Genomic DNA, 12,749 nt, shown 5'->3' on the forward strand with positions numbered 1-12,749 from the left:
CATTCTGTAGCATATTCTTTTTCAATCCTATGGTTCATCTAATTTGTGTATACGTTTTGCTCCTTCAAGTATTGTTTTTGATGAGTATGGTTTATGTTTCCATGTCCTACAGTTGATTTAGTTACTTCTTAAAATATACTAGTTATAACTAGGAATACATTTTAAATAAAGTCATTATGTAGACTGGGTGGAAAGTGTAGGTCATTTTTAAATTATTTTTTAAATTATTTTTTTTTTATTAATGAAATCTACTGTGCTTGGCACTGGGCTAAGACGGGATATGCAAAGTTTGCTGTAGAGCTATCTCTGAGAAGCTCCCAGTCTGGCTGGGATATTTCCTCCTCAGGAAATGCCTTCTGCCTAAAGGAGGGGCTGGGAGGGAACTTAACTCACTTGTTTGCCAGCCCTGCTAGTCTCTCTGTAGGGAAAGTTCTGAAGTGGCAGTTTGCCTGCAGACCCAGCTCACAGCGGTCTCCAGTGTTTTAGGCAACCTTATCAAGTGGGTGGTCCAGGCAAGGGCCAATTACTGACGAGATACTAAGCATGCACTTAGGACAGCAGCAAAAGCTCAAAATGAGACCTCAGAAACCATTAATGAGCTCCTACATACAGATCTTTGTGTTATTCCTCTTAATTCCCATTTTCATTGCTACCATTCAGTCTTTAATTCTCTCTCAACCATCCCACTATAATGACCTCCAAAGTCTTTTCCCCATTTCTGGTCAATTCTTTCTCTGCCTAGCCCCCAGAGGTAGTTTTCTAAAACGTTAAGTGTAATCATGTAAAACTTTTGTGGTGCCAATTTCTTCCCTGTTCTTTCTCTAACCCTGCATCCTACATTCCTACCCATACATAGGCTACAAAAACAACTCTGAAAGAAAGCAAAATGAGGCATAAAAAAAATATCTGCTGATGTAATACAGAATTGTACACCTGAAATCTATGTAATTTTACTAACAATTGTCACTCCAATAAATTTAAAAAATAAATTTTTAAAAATAATAAATAAAAAAGAGCAAATTAATAAACTAAAAAAATATATATCTGCTTTGATATTTTATATAGTCTGATTCAAATTTTCTGCCCTTGTCGTATCCCTAGACATTTAAAATGTCACTAGCCACAGGGAGGTAGACCACATTGGATTACTCTGTGGAATAGGGATGCACAACGTAGGGAAGCTACCCACAGTTTAGCTCTGGCTTGGACGGCTGGGTACGCACTGTGTGTGTGATCAGTGCTCATGAGGACCTGGCTGAGTTCTGACTGGTTGTTACTTGTCCTATTGTTCTAAACATTAATCTGAGGCATACATTCAGAAGAAAACAGATTGGATTAGCTGCTCCCTGCACTGTTCAAAGCCTTTTATATTTTCCATAATACATAGCTTTTATTTGTTCTAGAAATAGCAAATCTGAAATGCATGCAGTCTTATGAGGTACTGTTTATACAAACTGCCCTCAGGACAGAGAAGGTGCATCTGCAATGGCCCCAGTGATGGATTTCGAACTCCCAAATTCCTGGTATCGGTCTTATAAAACAAAGTGAGCAATCTGTGATCCCAAGAACTAAATCTGCTACAGAGTTTTCACCTTTGAGGTACAATAATGACTTTATGTGGTTCAAATCTGCATGCTTCAGTATCATGAGGACTTACTAGTACTTCTCCAGCCCCCATCCCATTCCATACACACACACACACACACACACACACACACACACACACACACACACATTCACAGACACATAGGAAAGTGGTCTTGCAAAATTAATAACACCTATTATAAACATAATCCCTTACCTAACTGGTTACAATTAAAGAAGGCTGCTCTTTCATAATCATAATGTAGATGATGCCACCCTAACTTCCCTTAAGACAATTACCTCTTGCCCTACATGTGTTTGCACAATTCTTCAGCTTCTCTCAGCTGCTTGTCTCTTGGCTTATGTGGTCATGTTTTCTCAGAAATTAGGCCTATTTGAATGGTTTGCCTATTCAGGGATAAAAATTTTAAAAATCAACTTATCAGAAGCATTTCTTTTTCTCTTTCAAACCTTTTTACTTGGGGCTACTCATACTGATTGCTAATTTTCGGTGCGAAATATAATGTTTAGGCATAGCTAATTAAAAGGGCAGAGACTAAGTGTTTTTTTTTCTGTCACATTTCCCCATTTCCCACTACACCACCATCTACAAATGGAAGCTTAATCATGATTTATAATTATGATAATGAAGATTTACAAGAGAATTTGTTAAAGGTAATTGGCAAGGCACTGCTACCACATACCATGTAAATGAGGTCTGGGTTGGGTTAAAGAACCAAAATCTAGGGAAATTTTTTGAAGTCGAACTGGATAACCTAAGAGACAAAATGTTATAGAGGTTAACAATCAGCTGTTTTATTTGCTCATTAATTCCTTCATTCTTTCAACAACCAGAAAGTATAAAATAAATATCTATTCTCAGAAGCTTAGTACTACTATATATCCAAGGATTATCCACATCCAGCGTATTCAGAAATCAAACATTAAAAAAATATATAAAACAGCTTTTTCCTTGAATGCATACTTAAATTCTATGTCTTATGTGTACTTTGACTAAATGCTAACTCTAAAACAAAAGAATTTATGACACTGACGGGATGAGATGTATTATTCAATAATAAAGTTCTGTTTAGATCATGCAAAAAAGATTAAATGGGATGGAGATGTACGTACTTAAGTGTTAAATAGTCTTTACTTCTGTTACAACCATTATGTTCTGAGTTTGAAGTGTTTCCTTGCTTCCTCTAGTAGTCATCTAAAATCTTGAAAGCTAGCTCATAAAAAGCTAGACTGTTCTAAGAGGCCATTAAAGAAGGGCTTGCAGCCCTTGGCAGTTGTGTAAGTGTTTTATTAAAAGATTGAATTGTGAGGTCACTTTTATGTATACTATCTCAATTGCCTTTACAGAATAAATTTAGTTACACATAAATGAAAAATATCCTGCCTTATAGAGTAATTGGCTATAATTAAGCATAAGATGAATCTCTATCACAACGTACAAAATGTACAAAAAATGCACAAAGGAGAATAAAATGAAAATTTAGAGAAAGACTAAAATGTGAATTACATAATAAAGTACAAAAAGAAACATGTTAAAGCCAGTAGCAGTTCCCTAAACTTAAAGCCAGTAGCAGGTCCCCAGACTTACGGCTACTATTCTAAATGTAGAATATTGGGGTATTTGAGGAGGCCCAATAAATGACACCTCTATTTCAGGCCAGTTGAAAAATAAAACAAAAGAGTTTGCTGACAGGAAACCAAAGTTTTACCTGTATTATTCATAAAATTGATCGGAGGGCATGGCATCTGTAAGGCAAGTGGACTTCCATACTGAACCCTATAATTAAGTAGAGTGACTCAAACCCCAGGCCACCTGGACCTGCAGAACTCCCAACTGCACCAGCACTGGCCTTGTCAAATGTGTGGCATGGGGGACAGAACAGAACGTGTGCTCTCTGCAGGCAGCAAGATTCACAGAGGAAGAAGCTGGGCCAGAGACATTCACTTTTTTCCCCCTAATCTCCCCAATCACTGAGGAGGCTTTCTTGGGTTGAAATCATAGCGTGCTTAACCTTCTAACTTATGTTCTCTTTACTCAACAATGTCTTTGAAATGTATCTATATTACTACCTCTATCACTAAATCATTCATTTTACCTGCTGTGTAGTTGTCTATTTTTTACCCATTGTTTATCTAATCTCCTGTTTTCCATTTTTTCATTATTGTGAACTGTGCTGCAATGAACATTCTTGACATATCTCACTGGGCCCCTGTGCAATAGTTTGTCTTGAGGTATTTACCCAGAAGTGAAATTTCTGAATCAACATAAATAAAAATCTTTATTGTATCCATTATAGGTTAAAATGGATAGGTAGGGCACAAAAGAAAGTTACTTTATTTTCCTACCTCCCCTACACCCAACCCCTATGCTGTCCCTTTAAATCCATCCTTTGAACTACTCTTGGCCTCTTGAATGAAATCTTGGGCAGATTCTAAACTATTTAAATTACTTTTTGAGTCAACTAGCTATTTTTAGTCCTAAGAAGGTCTCACTTTAGAAATTAAATGTCTAATACAGTTATAATGATAAATATTCTGAACTTCACTTAAAATTAAACGTGTCTCCCTCTCTGAACTCAGGTGTATTCCCAGATGAATGCCTGCCATGGGGAAAGGAGCGTGTGGTCTGTTTCTTTTCTATCACCTCCCCACTTTATGCTCTTAAACCTATGATGGCTCTAACCCCTTATCCCCTTCACTAGTCCTCTAGGGATCCCTCAAATTTGGGAATGAAAAAGGTTGGGAGGAGAGGAAAGGGACAAGAAAGGTCTTACTTGAGAGATTCTTTTGTGTTCTGATGTTGACGCTCTCTGTGTTTGATGCGTGTTACAAGTTGATTCTTTTTCTTGAGTGGGGGTGCTTTGTGTTCTTCCTGGGAGATACCCTCATGCACCCCTCACTATATCAGTGGAGTTAGAGCTTATTCCTGATATATCTAGTCTGTGTTGCTTTAGTCACAACCTTTGCCTTTAAATTTCAAGTCATGGGTCAAACTCCAGGGTACATGTGTCAAGTTCTCCAACTGGTTCTTTCAAAACTTCTCTCCCTTGGTTTGATGTGAGAGAAAGGATTCTCTCTCCCAACCCCCTCCTGCCAATCTCAGAGTGGGAGTGAGGGAAGTTCGGAAGCACTTCACATTTTTCTCAAACAATTTCTCTCTTAAACCGCCCCTCTCTCCTGTCTCTTCCAATGTTTCAAATATTCATAATGTAGGTGATAATGATCCTGTATCTTCTGGGTATGACAGAATCCTTTCTAATTTGTCTAAACTGGAGGGATTATTAGGGATACTATAAAGCTTATGGTATCATGGGAATGAGAATGCTAGAGGAATCGGATCTCAGCCAAGCTTTCAGTAACTGCTCTTGGAAAACCACCCACAGAATTGGCCTGGTTAGGAACTCTGCCTCCTCCAACTCTGGAGCCACCCTTCCTCTGCCCTGGTTGGGCAGCTGTTGCTGCCACTGTTAACCCCAGAATATGTTGCCTCTGCCTAGTTCTTCACATTTGTCACTGCTAAATCAAAATCTCATATGGGGGCATAGCAGCAGCAAGGGAAAATGGGAAATATATGATGTTACTTTTTATTTCATTTTGGAAAGGCAGCATGCATAAATGGACATCCATGAGTATGTCCACATGTCTACTATAAACCACAAAGTTCTTTTTGGTGATTTCCTTTCGTCTTCCTGGATGGCCCAGTAACTTGCCGTGAGACCTGGGGATATATAACATCTATTGTTTTTTGTATGCTATGAGTTAGGGGTCTAATTTTTTTTTCAATAAGGAGAACCATTTTTCCTGCCATCATTTAATAAACCATCCACATTTCTGCACTGATTTTTAATGTAGGCAAAACATATATCTGGTTTTTTATTTCTGTATTTCATTGGTTGAATCATGTATCCCTTCACCAGTATTGTGCTACCTTAAATGCCCTTACCTTGATTCTACAAGAGCATCTTGACTCTGTTCTTCCCTATAAATCTTTGGATCTGTTTGTCAATCCTGTTGGGATTTTTATTAAAATGTGTTGAAATTAATCTGTGGAGAATTAATTATATAGATTTTTTATTGTTCCTATGATAGCAAGTCTTCTAATCCTGATTAGAAGTCTCCATTTATTCAGTTTTTCTTTTAGGTACTTCAGAAACATTTGATTATTTCTCCATAAAGATAATACTGGATATCAGTTGATTTACTCCTAGGTAACTTACAGTTTTTATTACTTGGGCAAATGAATATTTTTTTCAATGATAATTTCTGATGGGTTAATACTAATGTATGGAAATGCTATTGAATTTTCTATGCTGATTTTGTACACATCGATCCTGATGAACTTTCTTATGTTAGTTGGCTTGTACATATTCTTGAATTTTCTATTTATATAATTATATTGTCAAAAATAAGGCATTCCAGTTTGTTTCTTTCCCACTTTTATACCTCCTTATAATCACTGGCTATGACCTCCAGAACAGTATTTATGAGAACATAGAATAATGTATTTTGTTCTTTAATTTAATGGGATACTTTTAAAGTTTCACCGTGAATTCTAATATTGGTGCTGTGGTCTGAATGTGTATATCCCCCTCCCCCAACCCCCAGTTTCATATGTTGAAATCCTAACCACCAAGATGATGGATAAACTATTATGAGGTAAGGCCTTCGAAAGGTGGTTAGGTCATGAGGCTGAAGCCCTCGTGGATGGGATTAGTGCCCTTATTTAAAATGCCCAAGAAAACTTGCTTGTCCTTTTTGCCATATGAGGTTACAGTGAAAAGATGGCTATCTAGGAAGCAGGCTTTTAAGAGACATGGAATCTGCCAGCACCTTGATCTTGGACTTACCATCCACCAGAACTATAAGAAATAAATGTTTGCTGTTTATAAGCTATCCAGTTTATGTCATTTTTATTATAGCAGCCCAAATGGACTAAGACAATTGGCTTGAAAGCTTGGGTGGTATATTAGTTTCCTAGTACTACCAAAACAAATTGTCACAAACAATATAAATTTACTTTATCTCAATTCTGGAGACTAGAAGTCCAAAATCATGTGTTGGCAGGACCATCCTTCCTCCAAAGGCTCTAGGAAAGAATCCTTCCTTGCCTCTTCTAGCTTCTGGTGGTTGCCAGCAATTCTTGGTTTTCCTTGGTTTATAGATGCGTCATTCCAATCTCTGCTTCTATCTTCACATGGCATTTTCCCCTGTGTGTTTGTCTCTGTGTCCGAATTTCCTTCTTACACGTACAGTAGTCATATTGGATTTAGGGTGCACCTTAACCCAGTATGACTGTGTTTTAACTAGATTATATCTGTAAGGATCTCATTTTTAAATAAGGTCACATTCATAGGTTCCAGGTAGACATGAATTTGGAGGGGCAGGGGGGATAATATTCAACACAGTACAGGTAGATAGATTTGACCAGGTTAAGAATATGTCTTCTATTCTTAATTTGCAAGGATTTTTTTTTTTAAATAAAAGAGTAATAACTTAAAAGAGTTTCTACATTTTTTTCATGTAAAATGAGGATATTACATTAACAGATTTTGGATGGTTGGATTAAAAGCTCCTTGTCATGTTATATTATTTTTTGGTTTACTGATGAATTTCATTTAGCCAATAGATTTCTTAAAACAATCCTCATCATCAGTTAAAAGCTTGCATGGCATAGAATTTTAAGATAGAAAAAAAAAATTCTTTGCTTCTAAGAATATATCTTTATGTTACTACGTCTTAATTACTTATGTTTGGTAAACTAATAAAACACATTTTTACTTTAATGCCTGTATTCATCAATATTGGACTAAATGAAAACAACAATATTAGTGTTTATTATGAAATTGTTCTAAAAGGTTCCTTGAGGATCTTGTTCCAGTTATATTGCCTATAAATAAAAGTAAGAATAGAATTGCCCACCAGGTGGCAGCAGAATTTCCAATTGTTGTATGAACACCAGTATAGAGTAGGGGTACTTTATTAAATTCATGGAATATGAAGGGGATGACTTCTGTCCCTGTCCTCAACTAACTCATAGTCTGTATTCTGAATCTAAAATATGTGTATTTGCTTTTCTCTTTTTCTTCTGGTAATTGAAAATTCTAAGTATAAACCAGTCTCAAGTATGCAAAAAAAAGTGAGACTACTGTAGCCATTTTGCCAGTGTGGAGCCTAAGCTACTAAATGGTTATGCGATGTGCCTGGAAATAAATTATGCGCTTTGTGTCACAACCCCCTCCCCCAAAGTAAATCTAACAGACAGTTTATAATATACTTTCCACTAAAAATAAATGTGGTTTCAGGCATTACTTTTTTCATTGCATTTTTGCTCCGTCTCCAGACAACCGAAACTGGCGTTTATGTATTAGAAAACAATTGTGCTTCTATGGCACACAGTTCACATTATTATATTTGCTTTTTCGTGTCCTTTCATTCTAACTAGTGGCCATAGAGTTGCAAGTTGATGACAACAATCTTTTTCTTATCATCTGTAATTTCAATATACTCCATTAGGTGATTTAAATATATATTGTTAAAATAACATTAAAGGTAACCTAAAATTATCCCGCATCCTGAACACAAATATTTTCTATTATAATTTTCATCCACCTTTATACAGAGTTCTAATTAAAGTACTGATAACATTTAAAATTTTTCAGTTATTAGGTTCACAAACCATTTCTATATTGCAGCCTAATCTTCATATTTATTTTTTTAAGTGGCATCTTACTATTTTGTTATAAAGGTATGTTATAATTTATTTTATTTCTATGGTGGAAATAGGTTGTTTCGAGTTTTATCTTTATCATTATCATTCTGTTTTAAAATATTCTTTATCATCATTTTTCAATTTTTATCATATAAAACATGATTTTCATTAGGATGACACCAAATCAGCAAATGGACTGGTTAAGAAATTATTTTTATTTAAATTTTGTTCTGAAATAAAACCTTCCCCTTTGCATGAAAATTCAAACAATAAAGAAACATAGAAAGTGAGTCTACTCAATCACGCTCTTGAGGGGGAACTAGTATTTAGTTAGATACTTGTCTTTCCGATCTTAATGTACATTATATATGCAAAAATGAACACTATTCTGCAACCAGTTTATGTCATTCACAATGACTGGCAGGATCTTTTAATATCTATTCATATAAACTTACCTCACTTTTTCAAATGGTTGAACAGTCTTTTATTGAACAAATGTACCATTATTTAGTGGATTCTTTATGGACATTTAAGGTGTTTGAAATTGGAAAAAAATTATTATTATAAGGATTGTTACAAAGAACATCCTGTATCTGAAAGTCTGAGAAAACAGTATCTGTTTTTTTCTGGTTGGGTAAACACTCCATGGAACCCACAGTTTTCTTCTTGTTCAATATCTGGTTTTGATTGATTCACTGGAAAAACAAGTTTATGATTGTAATCTGATATTTTGACTTGGATGTCTGTAAGATTATTTCATAAATCTCTTTAAAAGTTTAAACATTTTAGATCAAAGACATGAAAAAAAGTGTTCCTACACAACTCAGGAAATCTCTTCTCTCTCTGATTTTCAGTGTACACGAATCTGTACAGTCTTACAGCAGGTTATGGTGTCTGAATTCGTATTTATTTGACCACCACATAGCTGTGCAACTTCAAGTAAGACACCTAATCTTACTGTTCCTTAATTTCCTCCTTAGTTATAGTTACCGACCTCACAAGATTGTTGTGAAAACAAATAATAGCCGTGATAGGGATAGTAATAATATATATATATATATTTTTTAAGATAGTAATAATATTTTGAATAGTGATTTATAGCTTTCAAAGCACTTTAATATGCATTATCTCTTTTGATCTTTATAATAACCTTATATGGTAGAGTGGACAAGCATTTTTATCATCATTTTGTCACATAAGAAAACAAGAGCACAATTAAGATTTGGTAGCAATGTCAAGAAATGTCTCTTTGAGAAGTTCAGGTTACCACATAATACCAAGGACAAGGACACATGTAAGTGTCCCTGGCAAGGAGCTTCAGAGAATACTGTGTGCCTATGGCATTTCGTCTTCCAACATTCCTAAGGACCTTTTTTCCTCCACTTTTCCCACCAAAACTCCTTGTATATGGTTATAGAGAAAAGCTTAATTACCAGAAAATAGAAATCTGTGATGTGAAATCTGGGATGTGAAAGAGTGGCTATTTGTAAAAATGAGAAGACATTTGAATAATTTTTCTTTTAGGTCTGATATCCTCAAATTTTCATTTTCTGATAATCTGATTTTGGCTAGAAGTGTAATGCCAGATACCAGAAAAATTAAGTAATAGAAGAAGTTTTGAAATGTAAGCTATTTCATCCAAGGAGCTCTTGGATGTGAATGCATCTACTTGCTATGTTCAATCTTCCAACTCTTAACATTGTTTTTGTGCTTGGCAGACAGGTAGCCCACACATGAGTTTACCAGGCTGTTTACTTTTCTTACATATTGTGCAAACATAAACAATCCAGGGCTGAAAAAGCAGCTTCAGGGTGTTGGAGTCCAAGGCTTCTTCAGTCTTGTTGTTCTGCCATCTTTAATTTGCAGATTCTATCTCATGGTACAAGATGGCTGCCCTATTCTGTACAGCGGCCAGCAAAAAGGGGAAAAGAAGCAGGGGGAGGGCACACTCTTTTAATATCAAAATAACTTCCATGTTTAATTGTTCACATGTTTATTCTTCATCTTTTTTAACCATAGTTTTGGGGATTATGCAATTAACTGTTTTCTACTCTAACTTTCTGGAAATCTTATTTTGCTGACAATGGCAGTAAGGCCTATCTGGTTTAATTTAAAGCTGTGGAGACTCAATTATCAGAGGACAAGATTGTAAAAAATATGACTGAATTACTGTACTGACCAAGATATCAAGAATATTTGTGAGAACATTAGAGTTACTCATTCAACATTTATTGAATACCAGTTTTGGGGATGGCCTTATACAAAACCCAGAGTGTACAGATAACAATGACCCTGGTACCTTGCTCTTGAGATCTTCACAATTGGGGTTGACTGGCTTCTGATTTTATTCTGTCAATAAAGGCTATGGTACAATGTGGATTATTCCCAACCCCTGCATTTTAACAATAAAATATTTTAATGTGTGTAGTTTCTGTGAGCAGGGTAAGGGGATAACTCTATGAGTCAGTCTGTCACAGAACTCTAAATGCTTTCCCCTGTCCTTTCAGATCAGTTTGTCTTGAGCAACGAGAAAGTTTCTGTATGAATAATGATTTGGACTTGATTAAGGTAACCTGTAAAGAGTTGACTATTCATATAATGAAGGATTGTTTGTTAGTTATAGAGTTATAGGTTCTTTTTTGTGTGTTCTTTTTTCTTAGTTTTATTTAATTATTTTTAAAATAATATTCAGATATTGCCCTTATAATAGAAAAGAGGAAACCCTTTACTCCAAAGAGAGTAAGAAAATAATTTAACTTACACCCCATTACTTTTAAGAGCCTCAAAAGTTAACGGAAAAATGAAAGTACAATAGTCATTCTCTTAGTTGTTGTATACAATGGCATAGATGTAGTTTTGCCTTCAAGGAATTCAGAACTTAATTTCTGAATTTTTTTTTTCTTCTGGATTAATTGTTGAAAGCTATGTCATTGTAGTAAAACTTACAACTCTTATGAAACAATATTTCTTTTACTGTTCTCTTGGCACAACAGTTTTTCTGTTTTATGTGATCACAGTCAAGAATCTGGAAGCTCTCCCAGCTTTGCTCTCATATCAATAGAAGAAACTGTTTTCACATCAACAGAGCAATGAGTCAGTGAAATCACAGAGTACTCATTTCTTAACACGTTCATGTACATCAGAATATTGTATACCCTTAACAACTTACGAGAGATAATCAACATCTTGTATGTGAATACATTTAGGTTAAGCAGTAAACTAGGATTAATATCCTGTTTTGTTTTTTAACATTCAGTCCATGTTGACATAAGAGTGTGGAAAGTCTTGCTAGCAAGATAGGAGAATTTAACTTAATTCTGAAGGCAATAGGAGGTTATTAAATTTTTCTGAATAGGAGAATGATAGTACTGGAACTAACTTGAGAATCATTGGTCTCTTTGTATTGGAAGGGGACTCCTGCGATAGGTAACTCATTTAGAATCTTTCAACAACAGAGGTGTAAAGTCATAAGAACCTACACTGTGGTGATGATAGCAATGGTGGTAGAGAGGAAAGAGGAGTGGGGAGAGCTGCTACTAAAGAAGTAACTGTTCTCTGCACAATGGTGAAAACACTAGAATGTAAATTCCTTGAGAGGAGAGAACTTGTCTGTATTTTGTCATTTTTATATACCCTAGGCATTGAATTATGCCTGTCACATAGTAGACACTTGGTAAATATTAGCTGAACAAAATAAACGAAAACAAGTAAATGCAATAAAGTGTAACAGGTGCTGTGACAGAAGCAGAAAGGAAGGCTTGGTAGAAGGAGAGATGCTTGAATTGTGTCTGGTGGATTAGCTAGAGTGCTCCAGGAGAACAAGGGGTGGAGAGGACATCAAGGCAGAGAAAAGAGGCAGGCTCTGAGGCGTGGGTACAGATAATCACCAGCACTTGGCCATATATCAAGGGTAATGCATCACACAGGAAGGGGTAGATGTTGGTGCTGGACTTGAAGAATCTGGGAATCAGGATAAGAACATTTGACTTATTGCAGGCCTTAAAACAACTGAATAACACAAAGAGGTTTTAACTATAGAAATATGTCTAGTGGAAATGAGTGGAAAGTTTGTTGAGATCTTCTCTATGTTTAGAATGAAACATTGAGGGACCAGAGTCAAATGAGAAGTTTACTGCAACACTATGAAAGAGGTGATACAGGCCTGGATTAAGGAAGCAGTGACAGGGGTAGAGAACATGGAGAAGTTTTGAGAAAATGCAGGACTTAGAAAATAATACAGATGATGAATTGAAGGTGTAGACGGGTAAAGCAAATAGTGGCATCAAGGATGGATCGGATGAATTCCAGGGTTCAGACTAGCCCAAAGGTGGTACAGCATGCTGAGAAATGGAAGACAGAACAAGGAGGAGTTAGGAGAAGAAAGTACTGAATTAAATTTTAGACATACTGACTTTGAAGTGTTAGAGGGACAAGC

Source organism: Rhinolophus sinicus, linkage group LG05, assembly GCF_036562045.2.
Source record: "Rhinolophus sinicus isolate RSC01 linkage group LG05, ASM3656204v1, whole genome shotgun sequence".
Lineage (NCBI taxonomy): Eukaryota > Metazoa > Chordata > Mammalia > Chiroptera > Rhinolophidae > Rhinolophus > Rhinolophus sinicus.